General features: G+C 36.1%; 1 protein-coding gene across 1 annotated transcript in view; it reads left to right on the top strand.

Annotated features, from left to right (window-relative positions):
- Window positions 1-9,948, top strand: part of LOC111045727 (propionyl-CoA carboxylase alpha chain, mitochondrial) — a 205,471-nt gene that overhangs the window by 125,451 nt on the left and 70,072 nt on the right. The gene's annotated exons all lie outside the window — the stretch shown is intronic.

The raw sequence follows: 9,948 nt of genomic DNA, 5'->3' as shown, positions 1-9,948 counted from the left end.
TTCACAGATTTAGTTGGGTGGAGCTATTTGAAAAATGTACCTGATTATCAATTTCATGGTTTTTATAACATTCTAGTTCATTGTGATCATTGAAGGGTTGAAGTGATGAGTTAGTTCAAGTGAATTCTAGTACAGAAGTATATTGTGCTTATAATGGGCTCTTCTTTATTTTCTATCGATTTTTTGCTCCAGTAGAGAAAATTTAAAATGTTGGTTTCACATTTTATAAGCTTTAAAAATAATATAAATTAACGGTAATATAAATTTGATAAGTCCAGTATTAAATTAATCGATGTTGATTTTCATGTTACTTGCACTGTTTGCAATTCATCACTCTTCTCTCAAGAATTAGTTTTTTATGAATTTCATGATCTGAAAATTGAAATTCAAATGCTATTTGGATGACGTTCACATCAAAACACTGGTTCATTTCCACTGGTTTTTTTTACAATAATTGTTATGTTGAAGAGTGAGGCAATTCAATCCATTTGGAAGTAAAAGGAAATCACAGTGCGATTTGAACAGTGGATAGTAACTTTGAAATTCAGTTGCTCAATTCATTTCGGCTTGATACTATCATTTGTAATTATAGTTGATCAGAAATATGCATTGTATATGATGTTTTTATTTCAGTTTGACTAATATTCTATCACAGTCTCGCTTTTATTCATAAGCATTATAATCCTAAATACGTTGATTACCGTACCTTAAAGATGTAGCTTATCTTACGTCGAACAATGTACAATACAAACAATTTTTATTAAATTACTATCATGATGATCATTGGAATTTCTGCCTGTGATTGAGAAAAAGTCATTTTATGATCCTTGAAATTCATACCTAGAAAAAGTTGCATTATTGCTAGAAATTTTGTTATTTTTACTATTTATTGTAGGTACTGTACATTGATTTTTGTGATTATAGAGATCAACTACTTTATTCTGAATCAGGATAAGGATAAATAGGGAAATTGTGAGATGGGGATAACATCCATAGTTACATAGCATCAATTTGAAAGCTCTGATAATAATGATTTGAACGGAACTGCGATTCTGGCTTGGTATTGCCTCTTCATGTTCAGTGAGATTAGAAAGCTTCAGAGTAATTCGTTCTCACTATATGTGATAATATTGGTAATATTTGGTAACATTTGTTAATATTTGAACCGAATGTTCAACAAATTAATCTACTTTCAGCTTGAAAATTTTCAACTTATCAGGAGTACAGTGTTATCATATAGTATGTCAGGTATGCCCACCCTTTTATTACTTTCCTTGCCCTACTACCATAGGTAAGGAAAGTATTGCTTTCCAAAAAAAATTAAGGTACCCCAATTTCAAGTTTTCTATACGTTTCAAGGTCCCCTGAGTCCAAAAACATGATTTTTGGGTATTGGTCTGTGTGTGTGTATATGTGTGTATGTGTGTATGTGTGTGTGTGTGTATGTCTGTGAACACGATAACTCCATTCCTAATTAACCGATCGAAATTTTAAACTTAAGGTCCCTATACCATGAGGACCCGACAATAAGAAATTCAATAAAATTCAATTCAAGATGGCGGAAAAAATGGCGGATAATTACTAAAAAACCATGTTTTTCACGTTTTTATCGAAAATGGCTCTAACGATTTTCTTCAAATTTATATCATGGATAGCTATTTATAAGCCCTATCAACTAGCATAAGTCTCATTTCTGGGAAAATTTCAGGAGCTCCGTAATATTCTTGAGAAAAATGGCGGAAAATGACTAAAAAACCATGTTTTTCACGGTTTTCTCGGAAACGGCTCCAACGATTTTCTTCAAATTTATACCATGGATAGCTATTTTTAAGCCCTATCAACTGGCATAAGTTTCATTTCTGGGAAAATTTCAGGAGCTCCGTAATATTCTTGAGAAAAATGGCGGATAATGACAAAAAATCCATGTTTTTCACCGTTTTCTCGAAAACTGCTTTAACGATTTACTTCAAATTCATACCATGGATAGATATTCATAAGCACTATCAACTGGCATGAGTCTCATTTCTGGGAAAATTCCATGAGCTCCGTAATATTCTTGAGAAAAATGGCGGATAATGACCAAAAACCAGGTTTTTCACGGTTTTCTCGAAAACGGCTCTAACGATTTTCTTCAAATTCAAGCCATGGGTAGCTATTCATAAGTCCTATCAAATGACATGAGTTTTTTCCTTGGAAAATTGCAGGAGCTCCGTAATATTCTTGAGAAAAATGGCGGATAATTACTAAAAAACCATGTTTTTCACGATTTTTTCAAAATAACTTGACCGATTTTTTCAAATTCATACTCTGTATAGTTATTTATCAGCCCTATTAACTGGCATGAGTTTCCTTTCTGGGAAACTAATGGGGGGTCCACCCCATCCTTGAGAAATGGACTTTGTAACCTCCTTCTCGTGCATGAGGTAGGTAGGTAGAGCAGTTCATAAAACGAACACATAGTCGAGATATTTCATCTGTAGAACAGCTGTTTTGACGACTTTAAAAAAATGACGACTAAAAATCATTGAATTTCACAATTTACACAAAGGAAAAAGTACTCTGAAAACAATTATATATACACATATACAAAAGTCTGATCGTAGTTTCGAATATGAGCAAGGAAAGTTGTGTGAGTGTACCAGACCAGATTTTTTTTTTGTTCACGTGATTTGATGATATTCATTCCATTGTCAAGCGTTTAAATCATAAAGAGTGATGAAACAAGATAAAACACAAGAAAAGCTATGAAAAGAAATTTTGAATCTTCATTTTTCACAAAATGAAGATAAGATGAAGGAGTCGGACACATAATATATCATGAAACTTCGTTGAAAAACATCAATATCTGAAACTAGAGTTATCAAATTGTGTTACCTCTGACTCGTATGGAGAAGGCACACTTCAAATTAATATAATAAAGTCTGTGAGCAAACAACGAAATCCTGATTTTTATCATGAGCATGGTTAAATCAAGAAAATTGTAGTATTTTTTTAGAGTATTGAAAAGTGAAAATCTATATACAGCGCATTACAAAATCAATTGTTTCGAGGCCATAGTGTAAATGAGATGCAATGTAGACAGCAGTATTATTCTGTTTACTATGGTTAAGGGAGTCAGCCGCGTCGGCTGTTTCCCCTTCCACAGCGTCAACTTGAATCACAAATACATAACAATATACATCAATTGATTCACAATGAATGTGGCTACAATAATTATTTGTCACATTGTTCTTTAAAATTACTTGCTTTGAAGTTAATCGGAGAAAACAAAAAAATCAAATCGAAAAACCCCTATATTTTTACATTATATTATTTTATCAAGGAAACTATTCAATTTATTGAGGAAATGAATCCGACTAATATTGTAGTCCTTAATTTAACGAATCGAATGAAATATGATAGATTTTTTTCCGATCAATGGTTACAGAGATAATTGATTTCCAGTTTGCTGTTTACTATGGCTAAGAGAGTCAGCCGCGCCGTTCCGCGTCGACTGTTTCCCCTTCCACGGCGTCAAATCGAATCGCAAATACATAACAATATACATCAATGAATTTGCAATGAGAGTGGCTACATTAATTATTTGACTCATTTTTCTTTAAAACTTCTTGCTTTGAAGTTAATCGAAGAAAACAAAAAAATCAAATCGCAAACCCCCTAAATTTTTACATATATATTATTTTATCAAGAAAACTGTTGATTTTATTGAAAAAATGAATATAACTAGTATTGTAGTCCATAATGTAACAAATCAAATGGCATATATTAGAACTGTTTCCGATCATTGGGTACAGAGATAATTGATTTTCCGTGATTACCTGAATTTTTCAACTTTGAGGGGGGCTAGGGGGGAAAGCTCCAAGGGGATTTCTTGGGACTTTTGGGAGAATGACCCTCTGGGAGGGTTCTATCGATGGTAAAAGATTCAGCTTTTATTTAATTTTCGGATCGAAAAAACCTTTATTGACTGGGCTAATTAGAGCATACTATAAAGAGATCATATATGGTTTTCTTTACAGTCCAGTATGTTTCCCAGTTCCGGAATTGGAACATTCAAATTGATTCTAATAGCTATATAGTCTTAGTGTTATAGTCTTCAGTTGTTTATTGGTAACAATAATTTAAACTTCTTATTGTTGAAAACTTTAGTGAGAAGAAGAGAGTGAGTTAATAATATCTAAGTAACTAATAGAATAACTGAAATATTATTAGAACTCATCTAATAAGTTTCAAGTTATAAGAACTCATCTGACATTTTTTAACATTGGCCTTTATTATTCTATTTGAGCTAGATGGGTCTGTTATGACCTAGGAGCTATGGGCTAGGTTATGATTATAGAATGCAGTAGCTCGAAAAGCAGCAGGTAAGGTAATGGTTACTGTTATTCAGCAATATTATTCTTTCTGAGAAAAGTTTGACAAAAAATATTGTATGTAACTTGTAGGTAACGTATTCACCACATTTGTATGATAATTCAACAATCATACTTATGCGGTAAACTACCATTACCGGACTTTTGACGTAAAGTACTATTAAGTTCCTGATCAATTAAATCTGAAAATTAACAATTCAGTTCCTAGTTGGAATTAAATATCATTTTTCTGAACAATTTATCATACAATTCAAAGCCAAGCAATATCCCTTGAACAATAGAACACATCATGTTGTTCAATCTATAATGATAACAGCTGATACATTTAAAAATTGGTGAACTAGAACCCCATAAAATGGCGATTTTGCAATGCATCAGGGGATTGTGTCAAGACCTGTATTTATAGACCTTGTCTCCGCCGACAGCGCTATGCGTTATCTGTCGGCAAAAGTTGTAACAACAATGGCCGCCACAACTACAACTATGATGAAGTTCCCATTTCAAATTTGATTAGTTAATGAGGAATATTTGTTGGCTGGTATTTTGAATAACATGGAATATAAAAAATATTTATACATTCTTTTAGTATTAAAGTGATATTTACATACCGGTATATATAGTGATATGAAGTTTGTAATAATTTTAGCATACAAACATAAATTTCATATATTGATCAAATGTCTGGTTGAGGTATTGAATCTAGTTGGTTTAATGACTACTCTATATGCTTCCTCATCTCAGATTAGAACTTTTAACCTATTTCAAATGTACGTTTTTAAAATAGAGATGCTTCCCATGTTATTTAAATGGAGTTACCGTACTTCTACGCTCTAGGGATTTTTCCTGTTTTTTCCTCCCGAGAGCAAAAAAGTGACAATTTAGTAGGCCTATTATGTTCCAGGGAGTAAAGTAAGCACTTTAGACATGAGGTGGAGGAAAAAGCTTTTTACAGTTACTGAACTTCATAGATCGTTTGAAAGACACAGCTTTATTTTTGTCACATCTACATTTATTAGACTTTTACACAGGACTGCAGTTTCGTGTTGAAACCAACACATTGTTGAAATCTAATTCAGCTGCTGAAATCAACAAACTACAGCTGAAAATGTTTTGGTTTCAACATGAAACTACAGTCCTGTGTAAAAGTCTAATAAATGTGGATGTGACACAAATAAAACTGTGTTTTTTTAATCATGGAAAGATTCTACAATATCAATGATTCTCATTCAACAAATTTTATAGGACGTTTTGTGTATCGTCTCCGAAGTTTACTTCTCTACTCTCTAAATTTGATGTTCTTGCAACTTGATGGTTTGCTTCTCTTATGTTTTCTATGGATGCCCTTATGGTGATGGTTTATTGAAGCATGCTATCAGTCAACTAACAATAATGGGTGGATTAAGTAAGATATGTATCTTGTATTTGGTTTATATTCATTTCTATTGCTTGTAAGTCGGTAATGGCCAGTGCGAAGTTGATTTGATGAGATGATCAAAGGTTAATACCTACCGGCAGGATTCGAACCCGCGACCAGATAGCGCTAGGAGACTAAAGGGCGCAACGCCTTAGTCGTCTCGGCTATCCTGGCCGGCTGATCGATTGATCGATGAATGATTGGTTAATGGTTACTTTATTAATGCAATGGAAATTTTTCTTCTGTGTCGCCATAAAGGCTTCTTTATCGGATGCTTGAACGTGGATTTCCTTGACTACTAATTCTGAACTCTGCCTTTCAGCTCAATACCCTAATGCCGTTTGCAAGCGCAGTTTACAAGCTCTCGATAATTATTACTCAACATTATAATACTCAATCACATCACAATCATGTTTTTTCCGTAATCTGCTCTATTCTTGGCCACAACTCTGCTTATATCACTGCTTATTGCTTCGAATAGAATTTTTCCAGTTTTCAATTATGCTAAGAAGAGGTATAGGACTAAAAATTTGGAACACAATTTTTGACTCCGCAGCTATTTTAAGGATAGTTAGGGAGTAAACATAACTAAAGTCCTCACTCCGACCTCTTGTGCTAAGGGTTTGAAAGTACCATATTTTGTTTTTTTTGCATATATCTCGAACAATATGCGTGTTTCGGACATTTTTATGTTTAAATAAAAAATTGAAGCTTACAAATTAGCCTACAAGTTTTATCCGTAACATTTCTCCATATCTAGATATAAGCTCTCGAAGGTGTCACTCTTTAAAGAAAAACTCTTCTGGCTCGGATTTTTTCATCTTTTTGGCCTTGTTAAGCGCGCCTTGCTGCCGAGTCATAAGTATTCATCCGATTCATCGATTCCAAATAGACCCGAATACATGTTCCTTGAAATTAAATCTCATAATGTTAAAATGCTGATTGGAGTATGTTATCGACCACCTCATATAGGATTCATGAGTGACTTTGGAGATACCCTGTTGCGTCTCATGCTGCCGTACAGCCATATAGCTGTAATGGGAGACTTTAACACTGACTTACTAGGACGTGACACCTATGACAAGACTCAACTCACGACTATGTTTTATACTGGTGGCATGACCCTGCTCCCCCTCCAGGCGACTCATCATACCGCTACGTCTGATACGCTCTTGGACCTGATTGCTGTTTGTGATGAGCGGTCGGCTGTTGGCCATGGGCAGATCCCTTTCCCTGCACTGTCTGCTCATGATATGGTTTACCTTGTATATGGCTTAAAAAGTCCCAAACAGAAGCCAAAATCATTGAATACAGAGATTACAAAAACATCAACTACCATGAGTTATTCAATGAGGGGATGACATTGAACTGGCAAACCATTTACGCAACTAATGATGTTAATTACATGGTGAATGAGTTGCATAATGGTGTATCCTATTTATTCAATAAGTATATTCCACTTGTGCAGCGCAGAGTGACAAGGGATCCTGCTCCATGGATTTCAAGAGAAATACGTCGGATGATGGCCGAGCGCGATCGGTGTAGTAGAGTTGCACGACGCACAAAGAGCTCTGTGGATTTCAATAGCTACAAGCGAATGAGAAATTTGTGCAAGCAGACCATCAGAAACGCCAAATCCAGATATTTCCAAAATCTGATCTCCTCTGCTGGTTCATCTGCTTGTAAGTGGCGTAGACTGAGGTCTGTTGGAGTTGGTGGAGAGGGGAGCGGGCCTGTTGTGTCTCACTCACTGGACGATCTCAACAACTTTTTTACCGACATACCTGTTGGCTTGGATCGTGCCCATGACTACATCAACTCTTTGCCAGCTCAAGTAACTGGAGAGCCATTCTACTTTTCATGTGTCTCAGCAAGTGACGTTTTGGCCGCTATACTGAAAATAAAGAGCAATGCTATTGGGGCTGATGATCTACCATTGAAATTCATAAAAATTATGCTTCCCCTGATACTTCCCTTCATCACCCACATCATAAATACATCTCTCATGACTTCCGTTTTTCCTGAAAATTGGAAGTCATCTATAGTCATACCCTTAAACAAAACTCCCAACCCGTCCTCCCTTTCAGACTACAGACCCATCAGCTTACTATCTGTGCTCTCCAAAGTACTAGAGGTGATTGTCCACAAACAGATGAGTGAATTTATTTGCAGTAGGGGGCTTATTAGCGACTTCCAGTCAGGATTCAGGTCTGGTCACAGCACCAATTCTGCTCTTCTCAAGGTGGCTGATGACGTTCGCAGAGCAATGGATGGCAGGGAGCTCACACTCATTGTCCTTGTTGATTTCAGCAAGGCCTTTGACTGTGTGTTCCATCCCATCCTATTGTACAGACTGGAGGGTATGGGTTTCTCTCGTTCGACGGTGGCATGGGTGCGGTCCTACTTGCAGAATAGACGTCAGTGTGTGAGACTTGGGGGTTCCTCTTCGCGCTGGCGACCAGTGGGACGAGGTGTCCCTCAGGGTTCAATCTTGGGTCCTCTGCTATTCAGTGCATACATTGACAACTTGACTCATGTACTAAATACTACAGAGCATCACTTGTATGCTGACGACTTGCAGCTGTATAAGCATTTCAAGCTTGGTGATGCGGCGACAGCTGTGAGTGACATGAACCATGACCTTGCCCGTGTGATCACCTGGACGGAGAATAATGGTTTAAAAATTAATGAGAGCAAATCGCAGGTCATGGTTGTAGGTCACTCAAGACTCTTGACTAGACTAAGCCTTAATGACTTACCCCGCATAAGAATAAACAATGTTCAACTTGACTACAGCACCAGGGTGAAGAATCTTGGTTTGACTTTTACAAATACTCTCGACTGGACAGACCATGTAAACTCGACCAGTAACAAAGTTGTAGCTGGGATTAACTCTTTGAAAAGGATTGGACACCTTTTACCTTTTCCTACTAAAATCATGTTAGTTAAAACATTGATATTCCCCTTTTTTTTCTACTGTGACTTAGTGACTATGGACATGACTGTTCAACTTACTCAGAGATTGCAGCGCGCTCAGAATTACTGTGTGCGCTTCATCTTTGGTTTACGACGTGACGAACATATTACTCAATACTTTGGACAGCTCAAACTTTTAAGACTGCACGAATACAGGAGTCTCCATGCACTCATGTTCCTCTTCAAACTCTTGAAATCTCGGTCTCCCAATTACTTGGCAGCAGGGTTTCGCTTCATGGGTGATGTTGGCAGGGGTGGGACGCGTCATGGAGCTTGCTCATTGTCCGTTCCAATTCACAGGACTGAGCTATATAATAAGTCATTCCATGTTAGTGCGATTAGATTATGGAATTCACTGCCAGCTCATATTAGGCTGCTTGACAGTCAACGCCGGTTCAGTGCGGCTGTCGTGGCGTGGATCAGGGAGGGAGGGCTTAACTAGGCGGTTTTACTCTATGTTCTTTAGAGGTGTGAGTGTAAGTGTGATTGTGTGGGTGTGTGTGTGTGTGTGAATGTTTTGTGTGAGTGAGATTTATTCACTATTAAGATTTCTTGCTTTTAGTTTTCTCTTTTTGGCCTTATAACTTTTCAACGATTGATTGAAAAATCCCTGCTATATAATCATGAGCTCATAGAGCATTATATCTTCAATAGTGTTATATGGTCAAATTTTAATAGGTTATATTTTCTGATAGGAGTTCAAAAAGTTAGTCTGTGAATATGACCTTATTTTTAGCTTTTTGGCTAATGAGCATACATTTATTTCACGGTAGGCTACTATCTAACTTACCGTTCATCAGCTGACAGATTCAAACATTGTGTTAATCATTTCTGTCTCCTCTAAAAAGGTTCATCGGATATTTGCAACGTTCTTATCATGATTTAATTCTGTGATTATCATTGGCTTTGATATACAGGGTGATTCACATGAGGTGTAACAATAGGTAACTTGTTAACCGTACATTTTACAGAGAACTTTAAATGTGCAACTTCCCTTCTTTTTTGTGACATTTTACAACATGCAATTTTAAATTGAAAATTTGGCCGCCATCTTCCAAAATGGAGGACAACTTTATTTTTCAAATGTCAACCCCATTTTTATGATATTTTTGTATTCTACAAAGAATTTTAAGATATTTTTACTCCTGTCATTTTTCTGATAAACCTAACCGTTTAGAATATGTA

This window comes from Nilaparvata lugens, chromosome 3 (genome assembly GCF_014356525.2).
Source record: "Nilaparvata lugens isolate BPH chromosome 3, ASM1435652v1, whole genome shotgun sequence".
Taxonomy (NCBI): Eukaryota; Metazoa; Arthropoda; class Insecta; order Hemiptera; family Delphacidae; genus Nilaparvata; species Nilaparvata lugens.
This window is presented reverse-complemented; position numbering and strand designations above follow the sequence as displayed.